We start from the raw sequence: 24,411 nt of genomic DNA, 5'->3' as shown, positions 1-24,411 counted from the left end.
GATTCCCTTCTATTCGAATCCATTGCATTCTATAAAATTCCATTCCGTTTGTTTCCAGCCCATTCCATTCCATTTCATTTGATTCCATTCCATTTCATTCCCTTTGATTGCATCCCATTCAAGTTCATTCCAATGGGGTCCATTCGATTCCATTCCATTCCATTCATTTCCATTCCATTCCATTCCATATGTTCTGTCCAGTTCATTACAATACACTGCATTCCATTCCATTCGATTCCATTCATTTCCATGCCATGCAATTTCATGCAATTCCATTCCACTCCATTCCATTCAATTCCATTCTATTTCATTCGATTCCTTCTATTCGTATCCATTGCATTCTATAAAATTCCATTCCGTTTGTTCTAGCACATTCCATTCCATTTCATTTGATTCCATTCCATTCCATTCCCTTTGATTGCATTCCATTCATGTTCATTCCAATGGGGTCCATTCCATGCCATGCCGTGCCATGCCATTCCATGCCATTCCATTCCATTTAATCCCATCCCATCCCATCGCATCCCATCCCATCACATCCAATCCCATCCCATCCCATCCCATCCCATCCCATCCCATCCCATCCCATCCCATCCCATCCCATTCCATTCATGTACTATCCAGTTCATTACAATCCATTGCATTCCATTCCATTCGATTCCATTCCTTTCCCTGCCATGCAATTCCATTCTATTCCATTCCACTCCATTCAATTCATTTCCATTCTATTTCATTAGATTCCCTTCTATTCGAATCCATTGCATACTATAAAATTCCATTCCGTTTGTTTCTAGCCCATTCCATTCCATTTCATTTGATTCCATTCCATTCCATTCCCTTTGATTGCATCCCATTCAAGTTCATTCCAATGGGGTCCATTCGATTGCATTCCATTCCATTCCATTCCAATCCATTCCATTCCATTCTATTCCCTTCCATTCCATTCCATATGTTCTATCTAGTTCATTACAATCCATTGCATTCCATTCCATTCGATTCCATTCCTTTCCCTGCCATGCAATTCCATTCGATTCCATTAGACTCCATTCCATCCAATTCCATTCTATTTCATTCGATTCCCTTCTATTCGTATCCATTGCATTCTATAAAATTCTATTCCGTTTGTTTCAAGCAAATTCCACTCCAATTCATTTGATTCCATTCCATTCCTTTACCTTTGATTGCATTCCATTCAAGTTCATTGCAATGGGGTCCATTCAATTCGATTCCATTCCATTCCATTCCATGGCATTCCATTCCATTCCGTTCCATTCCGTTCCGTTTCGTTCCTTTCCGTCCCATTCCATTCCAGCTCATTACAATCCATTGCATTCCATTCAATTCGATTCCATTCCTTTCCCTGCCATGCAATACCATTCGATTCCATTCCACTCCATTACATTCAATTCCATTCCACTCCATTCCATTCAATTCCATTCTATTTCATTCGATTCCCGTCTATTCAAATCCATTTCTTTCAATAAACTTCCTTTCTGTTTGTTTCTTGCCCATTCCATTCCATTTCATTTGATTCCATTCCATTCCATTCCCTTTGATTGCATTCCATTCAAGTTCATTCCAATGGGGTCCATTCCATGCAATGCCATGCCATGCCATTCCATGCCATTCCATTCCATTCCATTAAATTCCATTCCATTCCATTCCATTCCATTCCATTCCATTCCATTCCATTCCATTCCATGTTCTATCCAGTTCATTACAATCTATTGCATTCCATTCCATTCGATTCCATTCCTTTCCCTGCCATGCAGTTCCATTCGATTCCATTACACTCCATTCCATTCAATTCCATTCTATTTCATTCGATTCCCTTCTATTCGAACACATTGCATTCTATACAATTCCATTCCGTTTGTTTCTAGCCCATTCCATTCCATTTCACTATATTCCATTCCATTCCATTCCCTTTGATTGCATTCCATTCAAGTTCATTCCAATGGTGTCCATTCCATGCCATGCCATGCCATGCCATTCCATGCCATTCCTTTCCATTCCATTAAATTCCATTACATTCCATGGCATTCCAATCCATTTCATTCCATTCCATTTCATTCCATTCCATTCCATTCCATTCCATTAAATTCCATTCCATTCCATTTCATTCCATTCCATTCCATATGTTCTATCCAGTTCATAACAATCCATTGCATTCCATTCCATTCGATTCCATTCCTTTCCCTGCCATGCAATTCCATTCGATTCCATTCCACTCCATTCCATTCTATTCCATTCTATTTCATTCGATTCCCTTCTATTCGAATCCATTGCATTCTATAAAATTCTGTCCGTTTGTTTCTAGCCCATTCAATTCCATTTCATTTGATTCCATTCCATTCCATTCCCTTTGATTGCATTCCATTCAAGTTCATTCTAAAGGGGTCCATTCCATTCGATTCCATGCCATTCCATGCCATTCCATTCCATTCCATTCCATTCCATTCCATTCCGATCCAGTTCATTACAATCCATGGCATTCCATTCCATTCGATTCCATTCCTTTCCCTGCCATGCAATTCAATTCGATTCCATTCCACTCCATTCCATTTAATTCCATTCTATTTCACTCGATTCCCTTCTATTTGAATGCATTGCATTCTATAAAATTCCATTCCGTTTTTTTCTAGCCCATTCCTTTCGATTTCTTTTGATTCCATTCCATTCCATTCCCTTTGATTGCATTCCATTCAATTTCATTCCAATGGGGTCCATTCCATTCGATTCCATGCCATTCCATGCCATTCCATTCCATTCCATTCCATTCCATACCATTCCATTCCATTCCATTCCATTCCATTCCATTCCATTCCATTCCATTCCATTCCATTCCAATGTTCTATGCAGTTGCTTACAATCCATTGAATTCCATTCCATTCGATTCCATTCCTTTCCCTGCCATGCAATTCCATTCGATTCCATTCCACTCAATTCCATTCTATTCTTTACTATTTCATTCGATTCCCTTCTCTTCTAATCCATTACATTCCAAAAAATTCCATTCCGTTTGTTTCTGGCCCATTCAATTCCATTTCACTTGATTCCATTCCATTCCATTCCCTTTGATTGCATTCCATTCAAGTTCATTCCAATGGGGTCCATTCCATGCCATGCCATGCCATGCCTTTACATGCCATTCCATTCCATTCCATTAAATTCCCTTCTATTCCATTCCATTCCATTCCATTCCATTCCATTCCATTCCATTCCATGTTCTATCCAGTTCACTACAATCCATTGCATTCCATTCCATTCGATTCCATTCCTTTCCCTGCCATGCAATTCCATTCGATTCCATTCCACTCCATTCCATTCAATTCCATTCTATTTCATTCGATTCCCTTCTATTCGAAAACATTGCATTCTATAAAATTCCATTCCGTTTGTTTCTAGCCCTTCCATTCCATTTCATTTGATTCCATTCCACTCCATTCCCTTTGATTGCATTCCATTCAAGTTCACTGCAATGGGGTCCATTCAATTCCATTCCATTCCATTCTTTCCATTCCATTCCATTCCATTCCATCCCATCCCATCCCATGCCATCCCATCCCATCCCATCCCATCCTATTCCATTCCATTCTTGTTCTATCCAGTTCATTACAACCCATTGCATTCCATTCCATTCGATTCCATTCCTTTCCCTGCCATGCAATTCCATTCGATTCCATTCCACTCCATTCCATTCATTTCCATTCTCTTTCATTCGATTCCCTTCTATTCGAATCCATTGCATTCTATAAAATTCCATTCCGTTTGTTATTAGCACATTCCATTCCATTTGATTGCACTGCATTCCATTCCCTTTGATTGCATTCCATTCAAGTTCATTCCAATGGGGTCCATTCCACTCACTTCCATTCCATTCCATTCCACTCCTTTCCATTCCATTCCATTACATTCCATGTTCTATCCAGTTCATTACAATCCATTGCATTCCATTCCATTCGATTCCATTCTTTTCCCTGCCAGGCAATTGTATTCGATTCCATTCCACTCCATTCCATTCAAATCCATTCCATTTAATTTGATTCCCTTCTATTCGAATCCGTTGCATTCTATAAAATTCCATTCCGTTTGTTTCCAGCCCATTCCATTCCATTCCATTTGATTCCATTCCATTCCATTCCCTTTGATTGCATCCCATTCAAGTCCATTCCAATGGGGTCCATTCGATTGCATTCCATTCCATTCAATTCCATTCCATTCCATTCCATATGTTCTATCCAGTTCATTACAATCCACTGCATTCCATTCCATTCGATTCCATTCCATTCCATGCCATGCAATTCCATTCAATTCCATTCCACTCCATTCCATTCAATTCCATTCTATTTCATTCGATTCCTTCTATTCGTATCCATTGCATTCTATAAAATTCCATTCCGTTTGCTCTAGCACATTCCATTCCATTTCATTTGATTCCATTCCATTCCATTCCCTTTGATTGCATTCCATTCAAGTTCATTCCAATGGGGTCCATTCCATGCCATGCCATGCCATGCCATTCCATGCCATTCCATTCCATTCCATTAAATTCCATTCCATTCCATTCCATTCCATTCCATTCCATTCCAGTCCATTCCATGTTCTATCCAGTTCACTACAATCCATTGCATTCCATTCCATTCAATTCCGTTACTTTCCCTGCCATGCAATTCCATTCGATTCCATTCCACTCCATTCCATTCAATTCCATTCTATTTCATTCGATTCCATTCTATTCGAATCCGGTGCATTCAATAAAATTCCATTCCGTTTGTTTCTAGCCCATTCGATTCCATTTCATTTGATTCCATTCCATTCCCTTCCCTTTGATTGCATTTCATTCAAGTTCATTCCAATGGGTTCCATTCCATTCCATTCCATTCCATGCCATTCCATTCCATTCCATTCCATTCCATTCCATGTTCTATTAAGTTCATTACAATCCATTGCATTCCATTCCATTCGATTCCATTCCTTTCCCTGCCATGCAATTCCATTCGATTCCATTCCACTCCATTGCATTCAATTCCGTTCTATTTCATTCGATTCCCTTCTATTCGAATCCATTGCAATCTATAAAATTCCATTCCGTTTTTTTCTAGCCCATTCCATTCCATTTCATTTGATTCCATTCCATTCCATTCCCATTGATTGCATTCCGTTAAAGTTCATTCCAATGGGGTCCATTCGATTCCATTCCATTGCATTCCATTCCATTCCATTCGATTCAATTCCCTCCCATCCCATCCCATCGCATCCCATCCCAACCCATCCCATCCCATCCCATCCCATCCAATCCCATCTCATTCCATTCCATTCATGTTCTATCCAGTTCATTACAATCCATTGCATTCCAGTCCATTCGATTCCATTCCTTTGCCTGCCATGCAATTCCATTCTATTCCATTCCGCTCCATTCCATTCAATTCCATTCTATTTCATTTGATTCCCTTCTATTCGAATCCATTGCATTGTATAAAATTCCATTCCATTTGTTTCTAGCGCATTTCATTCCATTTAATTTGATTCCTTTCCATTCCATTCCCATTGATTGAATTCCATTCAAGTTTATTCCAATGGGTTCACTTCGATTCCATTCCATTCCGTTCCATTCCATTCCATTCCATTCCATTCCATGTTCTATCCAGTTCATTACAATCCATTGCATTCCATTTCATTCGATTCCATTCCTTTCCCTGCCATGCAGTTCCATTCGATTCCATTCCACTCCATTCCATTCAATTCCATTCTATTTCATTCGGTTCCCTTCTATTCGAATCCATTGCATTCTATAATATTCCATTCCGTTTGTTTCTAGCGAATTCCATTCCATTTCATTTGATTCCATTCCATTCTATTCCCTTTGATTGCATTCTATTCAAGTTCATTCCAATGGGGTCCATTCGATTCCATTCCATTCCATTCCATTCCAATCCATTCCATTCCATTCCATTCCCTTCCATTCCATTCCATATGTTCTATCTAGTTCATTACAATCCATTGCATTCCATTCCATTCAATTCCAATCCTTTCCCTGCCATGCAATTCCATTCGATTCCATTCCACTCCATTCCATTCAATTCCATTCTATTTTATTCGATTCCCTTCTATTCGAATCCATGTCTTTCAACAAAATTCCATTTTGTTTGTTTCTTGCCCATTCCATTCCGTTTCATTTGATTCCATTCCATTCCATTCCCTTTGATTGCATTCCATTCAAGTTCATTAAAATGGGGTCCATTCCATGCCATGCCATGCCATGCCATTCTATGCCATTTCATTCAATTCCATTAAATTCCATTCCATTCCATTCCATTCCATTCCATTTCATTTCATGTTCTATCCAGTTCATTACAATCCATTGCATTCCATTCCATTGGATTCCATTCCTTTCCCTGCCATGCAATTCCATTCGATTCCATTCCACTCCATTCCATTCAATTCCATTCTATTTTATTCGATTCCCTTCTATTCGAATACATTGCATTCTATAAAATTCCATTCCGTTTGTTTCTACAACATTCCATTCCATTTCATTTGATTCCATTCCATTCCATTCCCTTTGTTTGCATTCCATTCAAGTTCACTCCAATGGGGTCCATTCGATTCCATTCCATTCCATTCCATTCCATTCCATTCCATTCCATTCCATCCCATCCCATCCCATGATATCCAATCCCATCCCATCCCTTCCCATTCCATTCCATTCATGTTCTATCCACTTCATTACAACCCATTGCATTCCATTCCATTCGATTTCATTCCTTTCCCTGCAATGCAATTCCATTCGATTCAATTCCACTCCATTACATTCATTTGCATTCTATTTCATTCGATTCCATTCTATTCGAATCCATTGCATTCTATAAAATTCCATTCGGTTTGTTATTAGCCCATTCCATTCCATTTGATTCCACTGAATTCCATTCCCATTGATTGCATTCCATTCAAGTTCATTCCAATGGGGTCCATTACACTCACTTCCATTCCATTCCATTCCATTCCATTCCATTCCATCCCATTCCATTCCATTCCATTCCATTCCATTCCATTCCGTGTTCTATCCAGTTCATTACAATCCATTGCATTCCATTCCATTCGATTCCATTCCTTTCCCTGCCAGGCAATTCTATTCGATTCCATTCCACTCTATTCCATTCAATTCCATTCTATTTCATTTGATTCCCTTCTATTCGAATCCATTGCATTCTATAAAATTCCATTCCGTTTGTTTCTAGCCCATTCCATTCCATTTCATTTGATTCCATTCCATTCAATTCCCTTTCATTGCATTCCATTCAAGTTCATTCCAATGAGGTCCATTCCATTGGATTCCATTCCGTTCGATTCGATTCGATTCCATTCCTTTCCATTCCATTCCATTCCATTCCATTCCAATCCATTCTATTCCATTCCATTCCATTCCAGTTCTATCCAGTTCATTGCAATCCATTGCATTCCATTCCATTCGATTCCATTCCTTTCCCTGCCATGCAATTCCATTCGATTCCATTAGACTCCATTCCATCCAATTCCATTCTATTTCATTCGATTCCCTTCTATTCGTATCCATTGCATTCTATAAAATTCTATTCCGTTTGTTTCAAGCCCATTCCACTCCAATTCATTTGATTCCATTCCATTCCTTTACCTTTGATTGCATTCCATTCAATTGCATTGCAATGGGGTCCATTCAATTCGATTCCATGCCATTCCATTTCATGGCATTCCATTCCATTCCGTTCCGTTCCGTTCCGTTTCGTTCCTTTCCGTCCCATTCCATTACAGCTCATTACAATCCATTGCATTCCATTCAATTCGATTCCATTCCTTTCCCTGCCATGCAATACCATTCGATTCCATTCCACTCCATTCCATTCAATTCCATTCTATTTCATTCGATTCCCGTCTATTCAAATCCATTTCTTTCTATAAAATTCCTTTCTGTTTGTTTCTTGCCCATTCCATTCCATTTCATTTGATTCCATTCCATTCCATTCCCTTTGATTGCATTCCATTCAAGTTCATTCCAATGGGGTCCATTCCATGCCATGCCATGCCATGCCATTCCATGCCATTCCATTCCATTCCATTAAATTCCATTCCATTCCATTCCATTCCATTCCATTCCATTCCATGTTCTATCCAGTTCATTACAATCCATTGCATTCCATTTCATTCGATTCCATTCCTTTCCCTGCCATGCAGTTCCATTCGATTCCATTACACTCCATTCCATTCAATTCCATTCTATTTCATTCGATTCCCTTCTATTCGAACCCATTGCATTCTATACAATTCCATTCCGTTTGTTTCTAGCCCATTCCATTCCATTTCACTATATTCCATTCCATTCCATTCCCTTTGATTGCATTCCATTCAAGTTCATTCCAATGGTGTCCATTCCATGCCATGCCATGCCATGCCATTCCATGCCATTCCTTTCCATTCCATTAAATTCCATTCCATTCCATTGCATTCCAATCCATTCCATTCCATTCCATTTCATTCCATTCCATTCCATTAAATTCCATTCCATTCCATTTCATTCCATTCCATTCCATATGTTCTATCCAGTTCATAACAATCCATTGCATTCCATTCCATTCGATTCCATTCCTTTCCCTGCCATGCAATTCCATTCGATTCCATTCCACTCCATTCCATTCTATTCCATTCTATTTCATTCGATTCCCTTCTATTCGAATCCATTGCATTCTATAAAATTCTGTCCGTTTGTTTCTAGCCCATTCAATTCCATTTCATTTGATTCCATTCCATCTCATTCCCTTTGATTGCATTCCATTCAATTTCATTCTAAAGGGGTCCATTCCATTCGATTCCATGCCATTCCATGCCATTCCATTCCATTCCATTCCATTCCATTCCATTCCATTCCATTCCAATCCAGTTCATTACAATCCATGGCATTCCATTCCATTCGATTCCATTCCTTTCCCTGCCATGCAATTCAATTCGATTCCATTCCACTCCATTCCATTTATTTCCATTCTATTTCACTCGATTCCCTTCTATTTGAATGCATTGCATTCTATAAAATTCCATTCCGTTTTTTTCTAGCCCATTCCTTTCGATTTCTTTTGATTCCATTCCATTCCATTCCCTTTGATTGCATTCTATTCAAGTTCATTCCAATGGGGTCCATTCCATTCGATTCCATGCCATTCCATGCTATTCCATTCCATTCCATTCCCTTCCATACCATTCCATTCCATTCCATTCCATTCCATTCCATTCCATTCCATTCCATTCCATTCCATTCCATTCCATTCCATTCCATTCCAATGTTCTATGCAGTTGCTTACAATCCATTAAATTCCATTCCATTCGATTCCATTCCTTTCCCTGCCATGCAATTCCATTCGATTCCATTCCACTCCATTCCATTCTATTCTTTACTATTTCATTCGATTCCCTTCTCTTCTAATCCATTACATTCCAAAAAATTCCATTCCGTTTGTTTCTGGCCCATTCAATTCCATTTCATTTGATTCCATTCCATTCCATTCCCTTTGATTGCATTCCATTCAAGGTCATTCCAATGGGGTCCATTCCATGCCATGCCATGTCATGCCATTCCATGCCATTCCATTCCTTTCCATTAAATTCCCTTCCATTCCATTCCATTCCATTCCATTCCATTCCATTCCATTCCATTCCATTCCATTCCATGTTCTATCCAGTTCATTACAATCCATTGCATTCCATTCCATTCGTTTCCATTCCTTTCCCTGCCATGCAATTCAATTCGATTCCATTCCACTCGATTCCATTCAATTCCATTCTATTTCACTGAATTAGCTTCTATTTGAATGCATTGCATTCTATAAAATTCCATTCCGTTTTTTTCTAGCCCATTCCATTGGATTTCTTTTGATTCCATTCCATTCCATTCCCTTTGATTGCATTCCATTCAAGTTCATTCCAATGGGGTCCATTCCATTCGATTCCATGCCATTCCATGCCATTCCATTCCATTCCACTCCATTCCATTCCATTCCATACCATTCCATTCCATTCCATTCCATTCCATTCCATTCCATTCCATTCCATTCCATTCCATTCCAATGTTCTATGCAGTTGCTTACAATCCATTGCATTCCATTCCATTCGATTCCATTCCTTTCCCTGCCATGCAATTCCATTCGATTCCATTCCAGTCCATTCCATTCTATTCTTTACTATTTCCTTCGATTCCCTTCTCTTCTAATCCATTGCATTCGATAAAATTCCATTCCGTTTGTTTCTTGCCCATTCAATTCCATTTCATTTGATTCCATTCCTTTCCATTCCCTTTGATTGCATTCCATTCAAGTTCATTCCAATGGGGTCCATTCCATGCCATGCCATGCCATGCCATTCCATGACATTCCACTCCATTCCATTCCATTCCATTCCATTCCATTCCATTCCATTCCATTCCACGCTCTATCCAGTACATTACAATCCATTGCATTCCATTCCATTCGATTCCATTCCTTTCCCTGCCATGCAATTCCATTCGATTCCATTCCACTCCATTCCATTCAATTCCATTCTATTTCATTCGATTCTCTTCTATTCGAATCCATTGCATTCAATGAAATTCAATCCGTTTGTTTCTAGCCCATTCCACTCCATTTCATTTGATTCCATTCCATTCCATTCCCTTTGATTGCATTCCATTCAAGTTCATTCTAAAGGGGTCCATTCCTTTTGATTCCATGCCATTCCATGTCATTCAATTCCATTCCATTCCATTCCATTCCATTCCATTCCATTCCATTCCATTCCATTCCATTCCATTCCATTCCATCTTCTATCCAGTTCATTACAATCCATTGCATTCCATTCCATTCGATTCCATTCCTTTCCCTGCCATGCAATTCCATTCGAATCCATTCCACTCCATTCCTTTCAATTCCATTCTATTTCATTCGATTCCCTTCTATTCGAATCCATTGCAATCTATAAAATTCCATTCCGTTTTTTTCTAGCCCATTCCATTCCTTTTCATTTGATTCCATTTCATTCCATTCCCATTGATTGCATTCCATTAAAGTTCATTCCAATGGGGTCCATTCGATTCCATTCCATTGCATTCCATTCCATTCCATTCCATTCAATTCCATCCTATCCCATCCCATCGCATCCCATCCCATGCCATCCCATCCCATCCCATCCCATCCCATCCCATTCCATTACATTCATGTTCTATCCAGTTCATTACAATCCATTGCATTCCATTCCATTCGATTCCATTCCTTTCCTTGCCATGCAATTCCATTCTATTCCATTCCACTCCATTCCATTCAATTCCATTCTGTTTCATTCGATTCCCTTCTATTCGAATCCATTGCATTCTATAAAATTCCATTCCGTTTGTTTCTAGCCCATTCCATTCCATTTCATTTGATTCCATTCCATTCCATTCCCATTGATTGCATTCCATTCAAGTTCATTCCAATGGGATCACTTTGATTCCATTCCATTCCATTCCATTCCATTCGATTCCATTCCAATCCATTCCATTCCAATCCATGTTCTATCCAGTTCATTACAATCCATTGCATTCCATTTCATTCGATTCCATTCCTTTCCCTGCCATGCAGTTCCATTCGATTCCATTCCACTCCATTCCATTCAATTCCATTCTATTTCATTCGATTCCCTTCTATTGGAATCCATTGCATTCTATAAAATTCCATTCCGTTTGTTTCTAGCGCATTACATTCTATTTCATTTGATTCCATTCCATTCCATTCCCTTCGATTGCATTCCATTCATGTTCATTCTAATGGGGTCCATTCGATTCCATTCGATTCCATTCCATTCCTTTCCATTCCATTCCATTCCATTCCATTCCATTCCATTCCATGTTTTCTATCCGGTTCATTACAATCCTTTGCATTCCATTCCTTTCAATTCCATTCCTTTCCCTGCCATGCAATTCCATTCGATTCCATTCCGCTCCATTCCATTCAATTCCATTCTATTTCATTCGATTACCTTCTATTCAAATCCATTGCATTCTATAAAATTCCATTCCGTTTGTTTCTAGCCCATTCCATTTCATTTCATTTGATTCCATTCCATTCCATTCCCTTTGATTGCATTCCATTCAAGTTCATTCCAATGGGGTCCATTCGACTCCATTCCATTCCATTCCATTCCATTCCATTCCATTCCATTCCATTCCATTCCATTCCATTAAATTCCATTCCATTCCATTCCTTTCCATTCCATTCCATGTTCTATCCAGTTCATTACAGTCCATTGCATTCCATTCCATTCGATTCCATTCCTTTCCCGGTCATGCAATTCCATTCGATTCCATTCCACTCCATTCCATTCAATTCCATTCTATTTCATTCGATTCCCTTCTATTCGAATCCATTGCATTCTATAAAATTCCATTCCGTTTGCTTCTAGCCCATTCCATTCCATTTCATTTGATTCCATTCCATTCCATTCCCTTTGATTGCATTCCATTCAATTTCATTCCAATGGGGTCCATGCCATTCGATTTGACGCCATTCCATGCCATTCCATTCCATTCCATTCCATTCCATTCCATTCCATTCCATTCCATTTCATTCCATTAAATTCCAATGTTCTATCCAGTTCATTAAAATCCATTGCATTCAATTCCATTCGATTCCATTCCTTTCCCTGCAGTGCAATTCCATTCAATTCCATTCCACTCCATTCCATACAATTCCATTCTATTTAATTTGACTCCCTTCTATTCGAATCCATTGCATTCTATAAAATTCCATTCCGTTTGTTCTAGCACATTACATTCCATTTCATTTGATTCTATTCCATTCCATTCCCTTTGATTGCATTCCATTCAAGTTCATTCCAATAGGGTCTATTCCTTGCCATGCCATGCCATGCCATGCCATTCCATGCCATTCCATTCCACTCCATTCCATTCCATTCCGTTCCATTCCATTCCAATGTTCCATCCAGTTAATTACAATCCATTGCATTGCATTCCATTCGATTCCATTCCTTTCCCTGCCATGCAATTCGATTCGATTCCATTCCACTCCATTCCATTCAATTCCATTCTATTTCATTCGATTCCCTTCTATTCGAATCCATTGCATTCTATAAAATTCCATTCCGTTTGTTTCTAACCCATTCCATTCCATTTCATTGGATTCCATTCCATTCCATTCCCTTTGATTGCATTCCATTCAAGGTCATTCCAATGGGGTCCATTCGACTCCATTCCATTCCATTCCATTCCATTCCATTCCATTCCATTCCATTCCATTCCATTCCATATGTTCTATCCAGTTCATTACAATCCATTGCATTCCATTCCATTCGATTCCATTCCTTTCCCTGCCATGCAATTCCAATCTATTCCATTCCACTCCTTTCCATTCAATTCCAAATTATTTCATTCGATTCCCTTCTATTTGAATCCATTGCATTCTATAGAATTCCATTCCGTTTGTTTCTAGCCCATTCCATTCCATTTCATTTGATTCCATTCAATTCCATTAACTTTGGTTGCATTACGTTCAAGTTCATTAAAATGTGGTCCATTCCATGCCATGCCATGCCATGCCATTCCATGCCATTCCATTCCATTCCATTCCATTCCATTCCATTCCATTCCATGCCATTCCATTCCATTCCATCTTCTATCCAGTTCATTACAATCCATTGCATTCCATTCCATTCGATTCCATTCCTTTCCCGGCCATGCAATTCCGTTCGATTCCATTCCACTCCATTCCATTCAATTCCATTCTATTTAATTTGATTGCCTTCTATTCGAATCCATTGCATTATATAAAATTCCATTCCGTTTGTTTCTAGCCCATTCCTTTCCATTTCATTTGATTCCATTCCATTCCATTCCCTTTGATTGCATTCCATTGAAGTTCATTCCAATGGGGTCCATTCCATGCCATGGCATGCCATGCCATTCCATGCCATTCCTTTCCATTCCATTCCATTCCATTCCATTCCATTCCATGTTCTATCCAGTTCATTACAATCCATTGCATTCCATTCCATTCGATTCCTTTCCTTTCCCTGCCATGCAATTCCATTAGATTCCATTCCACCCCATTCCATTCAATTCCATTCTATTTCATTCGATTCCCTTCTATTCGAATCCATTGCATTCTATAAAATTCCATTCCGTTTGTTTCTGGCCCGTTCCATTCCATTTCATTTGATTCCATGTCTTTCCATTCCCTTTGATTGCATTCCATTCAAGTTCATTCCAATGGGGTCCATTCCGTTGGATTCCATTCCATTCGATTCGATTCTATTCCATTCCATTCCATTCCATTCCAATCCATTCTATTCCATTCCATTCCATTCCAGTTCTATCCAGTTCATTGCAATCCATTGCATTCCATTCCATTCGATTCCATTCCTTTCCCCGCCATGCAATTCCATTCGATTCCATTCCACTCCATTCCATTCAATTCCATTCTATTTCATTCGATTCCCTTCTATTCGAATCCATTGCATTCTATAAAATTCCATTCCGTTTGTTTCTCTCCGGTTCCATTCCATTTCATTTGATTCCATGTCTTTCCCTTCCCTTTGATTGCATTACATTCAAGTTCATTCCAATGAGGTCCATTCCATTGGATTCCATTCCATTCGATTCGATTCAATTCCATTCCATTCCATTCCATTCCATTCCATTCCATTCCATTCCATTCCATTCCATTCCATTCTATTCCATTCCATTCCATTCCAGTTCTATCCAGTTCTTTTCAATCCATTGTATTCCATTCCATTCGATTCCATTCCTTTCCCTGCCATGCAATTCCATTCGATTCCATTAGACTCCATTCCATCCAATTCCATTCTATTTCATTCGATTCCCTTCTATTCGTATCCATTGCATTCTATAAAATTCTATTCCGTTTGTTTCAAGCCCATTCCATTCCAATTCATTGGATTCCATTCCATTCCTTTACCTTTGATTGCATTCCATTCAAGTTCATTGCAATGGGGTCCATTCAATTCGATTCCATGCCATTCCATTCCATGGCATTCCATTCCATTCCGTTCCATTCCGTTCCGTTTCGTTCCTTTCCGTCCCATTCCATTCCAGCTCATTACAATCCATTGCATTCCATTCAATTCGATTCCATTCCTTTCCCTGCCATGCAATACCATTCGATTCCATTCCACTCCATTCCATTCAATTCCATTCTATTTCATTCGATTCCCGTCTATTAAAATCCATTTCTTTCAATAAAATTCCTTTCTGTTTGTTTCTTGCCCATTCCATTCCATTTCATTTGATTCCATTCCATTCCATTACCTTTGATTGCATTCCATTCAAGTTCATTCCAATGGGGTCCATTCCATGCCATGCCATGCCATGCCATTCCATGCCATTCCATTCCATTCCATTAAATTCCATTCCATTCCATTCCATTCCATTCCATTCCATTCCATTCCATTCCATTCCATTCCATGTTCTATCCAGTTCATTACAATCCATTGCATTCCATTCCATTCGATTCCATTCCTTTCCCTGCCATGCAGTTCCGTTCGATTCCATTACACTCCATTCCATTCAATTCCATTCTATTTCATTCGATTCCCTTCTATTCGAACCCATTGCATTCTATACAATTCCATTCCGTTTGTTTCTAGCCCATTCCATTCCATTTCACTATATTCCATTCCATTCCATTCCCTTTGATTGCATTCCATTCAAGTTCATTCCAATGGGGTCCATTCCATTCGATTCCATGCCATTCCATGCCATTCCATTCCATTCCATTCCATACCATTCCATTCCATTCCATTCCATTCCATTCCATTCCATTCCAATGTTCTATGCAGTTGCTTACAATCCATTGCATTCCATTCCATTCGATTCCATTCCTTTCCCTGCCCTGCAATTCCATTCGATTCCATTCCACTCCATTCCATTCTATTCTTTACTATTTCATTCGATTCCCTTCTCTTCTAATACATTGCATTCGATAAAATTCCATTCCGTTTGTTTCCGGCCCATTCAATTCCATTTCATTTGATTCCATTCCATTCCATTCCCTTTGATTGCATTCCATTAAAGTTCATTCCAATGGGGTCCATTCCATGCCATGCCATGCCATGCCATTCCATGACATTCCACTCCATTCCATTCCATTCCATTCCATTCCATTCCATTCCATTCCATTCCATTCCATTCCATGTTCTATGAAGTTCATTACAATCCATTGCGTTCCATTCCATTCGATTCCATTCCTTTCCCTGCCATGCAATTCCATTCGATTCCATTCCACTCCATTCCATTCAATTCCATTCTATTTAATTCTATTCTCTTCTATTCGAATCCATTGCATTCTACGAAATTCAATCCGTTTGTTTCTAGCCCATTCCACTCCATTTCATTTGATTCCATTCCATTCCATTCCCTTTGATTGCATTCCATTCAAGTTCATTCTTAAGGGGTCCATTCCTTTCGATTCCATGCCATTCCATGTCATTCAATTCCATTCCATTCCATTCCATTCCATTCCATTCCATTCCATTCCATTCCATTCCATTCCATTCCCTTCCATTCCATTCCATTCCATTCCATTCCATCTTTTATCCAGTTCATTACAATCCATTGAATTCCATTCCATTCGATTCCATTCCTTTCCCTGCCATGCAATTCCATTCGATTCCATTCCACTCCATTCCATTCAATTCCATTCTATTTCATTCGATTCCCTTCTATTCGAATCCATTGCAATCTATAAAATTCCATTCCGTTTTTTTCTAGCCCATTCCATTCCTTTTCATTTGATTCCATTTCTTTCCATTCCCATTGATTGCATTCCATTAAAGTTCATTCCAATGGGGTCCATTCGATTCCATTCCATTGCATTCCATTCCATTCCATTCCATTCAATTCCATCCTATCCCATCCCATCGCATCCCATCCCATCCCATCCCATCCCATCCCATCCCATCCCATCCCATCCCATCCCATCCCATCCCATCCCATCCCATTCCATTCCATTCATGTTCTATCCAGTTCATTACAATCCATTGCATTCCATTCCATTCGATTCCATTCCTTTCCATGCCATGCAATTCCATTCTATTCCATTCCACTCCATTCCTTTCAATTCCATTCTATTTCATTTGATTCCCTTCTATTCGAATCCATTGCATTCTATGAAATTCCATTCCGTTTGTTTCTAGCCCATTCCATTCCATTTCATTTGATTCCATTCCATTCCATTCCCATTGATTGCATTAAATTCAAGTTCATTCCAATGGGATCACTTTGATTCCATTCCATTCCATTCCGTTCCAATCCATTCCATTCCAATCCATGTTCTATCCAGTTCATTACAATCCATTGCATTCCATTTCATTCGATTCCATTCCTTTCCCTGCCATGCAGTTCCATTCGATTCCATTCCACTCCATTCCATTCAATTCCATTCTATTTCATTCGATTCCCTTCTATTGGAATCCATTGCATTCTAAAAAATTCCATTCCGTTTGTTTCTAGCGCATTCCGTTCCATTTCATTTGATTCCATTCCATTCCATTCCCTTTGATTGCATTCCATTCATGTTCATTCCAATGGGGTCCATTCGATTCCATTCGATTCCATTCCATTCCATTCCATTCCATTCCATTCCATTCCATTCCATTCCATGTTTTCTATCCGGTTCCTTACAATCCATTGCATTCCATTCCATTCAATTCCATTCCTTTCCCTGCCATTCAATTCCATTCGAATCCATTCCACTCCATTCCATTCAATTCCATTCTATTTCATTCGATTCCCTTCTATTCGAATCAATGTCTTTCAACAAAATTCCATTTTGTTTGTTTCTTGCCCATTCCATTCCATTTCAGTTGATTCCATTGCATTCCATTCCCTTTGATTGCATTCCATTCAAGTTCATTCCAATGGGGTCCATTCCATTCGATTCCTTGCCATTCCATGCCATTCCATTCCATTCCATTCCATTCCATTCCATTCCATTCCATTCCTTTCCATTCCAATGTCCTATCCAGTTCATTACAATCCATTGCATTCCATTCCATTCGATTCCATTCCTTTCCCTGCCATGCAATTCCATTCGATTCCATTCCACCCCATTCCATTCAATTCCATTCTGTTTCATTCGATTCCCTTCTATTCGAATCCATTGCATTCTATATACTTCCATTCAGTTTTTTTCTAGCCCATTCCATTCCATTTCATTTGATTCCATTCCATTCCATTCCCTTTAATTGCATTCCATTCAAGTTCATTCCAAAGTGGTCCATTCCATGCCATGCCATGCCATGCCATTCCATGCCATTCCATTCCATTCCATTCCATTCCATTCCATTCCATTCCATTCCATTCCATTCCATTCCATATTCTATCCAGTTCATTACAATCCATTGCATTCCATTCCATTCGATTAAATTCCTTTCCCTGCCAGGCAATTCTATTCGATTCCATTCCACTCCATTCCATTCAATTCCATTCTATTTCATTTTATTCCCTTCTATTCGAATCCATTGCATTCTATAAAATTCCATTCCCTTTTTTTCTAGCCCATTCCATTCCATTTCATTTGATTCCATTCCATTCCATTCCCTTTCATTGCATTCCATTCAAGTTCATTCCAATTGGGTCCATTCCATTCCATTCCATTCCATTCCATTCCATTCCATTCCATTCCATTCCATTCCATGCCATTTTCTATCCAGTTCATTACAATCCATTGCATTCCGTTCCATTCGATTCCATTCCTTTCCCTGCCATGCAATTCCATTCGATTCCATTCCAATCCATTCCATTCAATTCCATTCTATTTCATTCGATTCCCTTCTATTCGAATCCATTGCATTCTATAAAATTCCATTCTGTTTGTTTCTAGCCCATTCCATTCGATTTCATTTGATTCCATTCCACTCCATTCCCTTTGATTGCATTCCATTCAATTTCATTCCAATGGGTTCCATTCCATGCCATTCCATGCCATGCCATTCCATGCCATTCCATTCCATTCTATTAAATTCCATTCCATTCCATTCCATTCCATTCCATTCCATGTTCTATCCTGTTCACTACAATCCATTGCATTCCATTCCATTCGATTCCATTCCTTTACCTGCCATGCAATTCCATTCGATTCCATTCCACTCCATTCCATTGAATTCCATTCTATTTCATTCGATTCCCTTCTATTCGAATCCGTTGCATTTTATAAAATTCCATCCCGATTGTTCTAGCCCATTCCTTTCCATTTCATTTGATTCCATTCCATTCCATTCCCTTTGATTGCATTCCATTCAATTTCATTCCAATGGGGTCCATGCCATTCGATTTGACGCCATTCCAAGCCATTCCATTCCATTCCATTCCATTCCATTCCATTCCATTCCATTCCATTTCATTCCATTACATTCCAATGTTCTATCCAGTTCATTAAAATCCATTGCATTCAATTCCATTCGATTCCATTCCTTTCCCTGCAGTGCAATTCCATTCAATTCCATTCCACTCCATTCCATACAATTCCATTCTATTTAATTTGATTCCCTTCTATTCGAATCCATTGCATTCTATAAAATTCCATTCCGTTTGTTCTAGCACATTACATTCCATTTGATTTGATTCTATTCCATTCCATTCCCTTTGATTGCATTCCATTCAAGTTCATTCCAATAGGGTCTATTCCTTGCCATGCCATGCCATGCCATTCCATGCCATTCCATTCCATTCCATTCCATTCCGTTCCATTCCATTCCAATGTTCCATCCAGTTAATTACAATCCATTGCATTGCATTCCATTCGATTCCATTCCTTTCCCTGCCATGCACTTCGATTCGATTCCATTCCACTCTATTCCATTCAATTCCATTCTATTTCATTCGATTCCCTTCTATTCGAATCCATTGCATTCTATAAAATTCTATTCCGTTTGTTTCTAACCCATTCCATTCCATTTCATTGGATTCCATACCATTCCATTCCCTTTGATTGCATTCCATTCAAGTTCATTCCAATGTGGTCCATTCGACTCCATTCCATTCCATTCCATTCCATTCCATTCCATTCCATTCCATTCCATTACATTACATTACATTACATTCCATATGTCCTATCCAGTTCACTACAATCCATTGCATTCCATTCCATTCGATTCCATTCCTTTCCCTGCCATGCAATTCCAATCGATTCCATTCCACTCCATTCCATTCAATTCCAATTTATTTCATTCGATTCCCTTCTAGTCGAATCCATTGCATTCTATAAAATTCCATTCCGTTTGTTTCTAGCCCATTCCATTCCATTTCATTTGATTCCATTCAATTCCATTCCCTTTGATTGCATTCCATTCAAGTTCATTAAAATGTGGTCCATTCCATGCCATGCCATGCCATGCCGTTCCATGCCATTCCATTCCATTCCATTCCATTCCATTCCATTCCATGCCATTCCATTCCATTCCATGTTCTATCCAGTTCATTACAATCCATTGCATTCCATTCCATTCGATTCCATTCCTTTCCCGGCCATGCAATTCCGTTCGATTCCATTCCACTCCATTCCATTCAATTCCATTCTATTTAATTTGATTGCCTTCTATTCGAATCCATTGCATTATATAAAATTCCATTCCGTTTGTTTCTAGCCCATTCCTTTCCATTTCATTTGATTCCATTCCATTCCATTCCCTTTGATTGCATTCCATTGAAGTTCATTCCAATGGGGTCCATTCCATGCCATGGCATGCCATGCCATTCCATGCCATTCCTTTCCATTCCATTCCATTCCATTCCATTCCATTCCATTCCATTCCATTCCATTCCATTCCATGTTGTATCCAGTTCATTACAATCCATTGCATTCCATTCCATTCGATTCCTTTCCTTTCCCTGCCATGCAATTCCATTAGATTCCATTCCACCCCATTCCATACAATTCCATTCTATTTCATTCGATTCCCTTCTATTCGAATCCAATGCATTCTATAAAATTCCATTCCGTTTCTTTCTGGCCCGTTCCATTCCATTTCATTTGATTCCATGTCTTTCCATTCCCTTTGATTGCATTCCATTCAAGTTCATTCCAATGGGGTCCATTCCGTTGGATTCCATTCCATTCGATTCGATTCTATTCCATTCCATTCCATTCCATTCCAATGCATTCTATTCCATTCCATTCCATTCCAGTTCTAAACAGTTCATTGCAATCCATTGCATTCCATTCCATTCGATTCCATTCCTTTCCCTGCCATGCAATTCCATTCGATTCCATTCCACTCCATTCCATTCAATTCCATTCTATTTCATTCGATTCCCTTCTATTCTAATCCATTGCATTCTATAAAATTCCATTCCGTTTGTTTCTGGCCGGTTGCATTCCATTTCATTTGATTCCATGTCTTTCCCTTCCCTTTGATTGCACTACATTCAAGTTCATTCCATTGGGGTCCATTCCATTGGATTCCATTCCATTCGATTCGATTCCATTCCATTCCATTCCATTCCATTCCATTCCATTCCATTCCATTCCATTCCATTCCATTCCATTCCATTCTATTCCATTCCATTCCATTCCAGTTCTATCCAGTTCATTGCAATCCATTGCATTCCATTCCATTCGATTCCATTCCTTTCCCTGCCATGCAATTCCATTCGATTCCATTAGACTCCATTCCATCCAATTCCATTCTATTTCATTCGATTCCCTTCTATTCATATCCATTGCATTCTATAAAATTCTATTCCGTTTGTTTCAAGCCCATTCCATTCCAATTCATTGGATTCCATTCCATTCCTTTACCTTTGATTGCATTCCATTCAAGTTCATTGCAATGGGGTCCATTCAATTCGATTCCATGCCATTCCATTCCATGGCATTCCATTCCATTCCGTTCCGTTCCGTTCCGTTTCGTCCCTTTCCGTCCCATTCCATTCCAGCTCATTACAATCCATTGCATTCCATTCAATTCGATTCCATTCCTTTCCCTGCCATGCAATACCATTCGATTCCATTCCACTCCATTCCATTCAATTCCATTCTATTTCATTCGATTCCCGTCTATTCAAATCCATTTCTTTCAATAAAATTCCTTTCTGTTTGTTTCTTGCCCATTCCATTCCATTTCATTTGATTCCATTCCATTCCATTCCCTTTGATTGCATTCCATTCAATTCATTCCAATGGGGTCCATTCCATGCCATGCCATGCCATGCCATTCCACGCCATTCCATTCCATTCCATTAAAATCCATTCCATTCCATTCCATTCCATTCCATTCCATTCCATTCCATGTTCTATCCAGTTCATTACAATCCATTGCATTCCATTCCATTCGATTCCATTCCTTTCCCTGCCAAGCAGTTCCATTCGATTCCATTACACTCCATTCCATTCAATTCCATTCTATTTCATTCGATTCCCTTCTATTCGAACCCATTGCATTCTATACAATTCCATTCCGTTTGTTTCTAGCCCATTCCATTCCATTTCACTATATTCCATTCAATTCCATTCCCTTTGATTGCATTCCATTCAAGTTCATTCCAATGGGGTCCATTCCATGCCATGCCATGCCATGCCATTCCATGCCATTCCTTTCCATTCCATTAAATTCCATTCCATTCCATTGAATTCCAATCCATTCCATTCCATTCCATTTCATTCCATTCCATTCCATTCCATTCCAGTAAATTCCATTCCATTCCATTCCATTCCATTCCATATGTTCTATCCAGTTCATAACTATCCATTGCATTCCATTCCATTCGATTCCATTCCTTTCCCGGTCATGCAATTCCATTCGATTCCATTCCACTCCATTCCATTCAATTCCATTCTATTTCATTCGATTCCCTTCTATTCGAATCCATTGCATTCTATAAAATTCCATTCCGTTTGCTTCTAGCCCATTCCATTCCATTTCATTTGATTCCATTCCATTCCATTCCCTTTGATTGCATTCCATTCAATTTCATTCCAATGGGGTCCATGCCATTCGATTTGACGCCATTCCATGCCATTCCATTCCATTCCATTCCATTCCATTCCATTCCATTCCATTCCATTTCATTCCATTAAATTCCAATGTTCTATCCAGTTCATTAAAATCCATTGCATTCAATTCCATTCGATTCCATTCCTTTCCCTGCAGTGCAATTCCATTCAATTCCATTCCACTCCATTCCATACAATTCCATTCTATTTAATTTGACTCCCTTCTATTCGAATCCATTGCATTCTATAAAATTCCATTCCGTTTGTTCTAGCACATTACATTCCATTTCATTTGATTCTATTCCATTCCATTCCCTTTGATTGCATTCCATTCAAGTTCATTCCAATAGGGTCTATTCCTTGCCATGCCATGCCATGCCATGCCATTCCATGCCATTCCATTCCACTCCATTCCATTCCATTCCGTTCCATTCCATTCCAATGTTCCATCCAGTTAATTACAATCCATTGCATTGCATTCCATTCGATTCCATTCCTTTCCCTGCCATGCAATTCGATTCGATTCCATTCCACTCCATTCCATTCAATTCCATTCTATTTCATTCGATTCCCTTCTATTCGAATCCATTGCATTCTATAAAATTCCATTCCGTTTGTTTCTAACCCATTCCATTCCATTTCATTGGATTCCATTCCATTCCATTCCCTTTGATTGCATTCCATTCAAGGTCATTCCAATGGGGTCCATTCGACTCCATTCCATTCCATTCCATTCCATTCCATTCCATTCCATTCCATTCCATTCCATTCCATATGTTCTATCCAGTTCATTACAATCCATTGCATTCCATTCCATTCGATTCCATTCCTTTCCCTGCCATGCAATTCCAATCTATTCCATTCCACTCCTTTCCATTCAATTCCAAATTATTTCATTCGATTCCCTTCTATTTGAATCCATTGCATTCTATAGAATTCCATTCCGTTTGTTTCTAGCCCATTCCATTCCATTTCATTTGATTCCATTCAATTCCATTAACTTTGGTTGCATTACGTTCAAGTTCATTAAAATGTGGTCCATTCCATGCCATGCCATGCCATGCCATTCCATGCCATTCCATTCCATTCCATTCCATTCCATTCCATTCCATGCCATTCCATTCCATTCCATCTTCTATCCAGTTCATTACAATCCATTGCATTCCATTCCATTCGATTCCATTCCTTTCCCGGCCATGCAATTCCGTTCGATTCCATTCCACTCCATTCCATTCAATTCCATTCTATTTAATTTGATTGCCTTCTATTCGAATCCATTGCATTATATAAAATTCCATTCCGTTTGTTTCTAGCCCATTCCTTTCCATTTCATTTGATTCCATTCCATTCCATTCCCTTTGATTGCATTCCATTGAAGTTCATTCCAATGGGGTCCATTCCATGCCATGGC

The sequence above is a fragment of the Gorilla gorilla genome, chromosome Y, assembly GCF_029281585.2.
Source record: "Gorilla gorilla gorilla isolate KB3781 chromosome Y, NHGRI_mGorGor1-v2.1_pri, whole genome shotgun sequence".
Classification (NCBI taxonomy): Eukaryota; Metazoa; Chordata; class Mammalia; order Primates; family Hominidae; genus Gorilla; species Gorilla gorilla.
Note: the sequence above shows the minus strand (reverse complement) of the source record.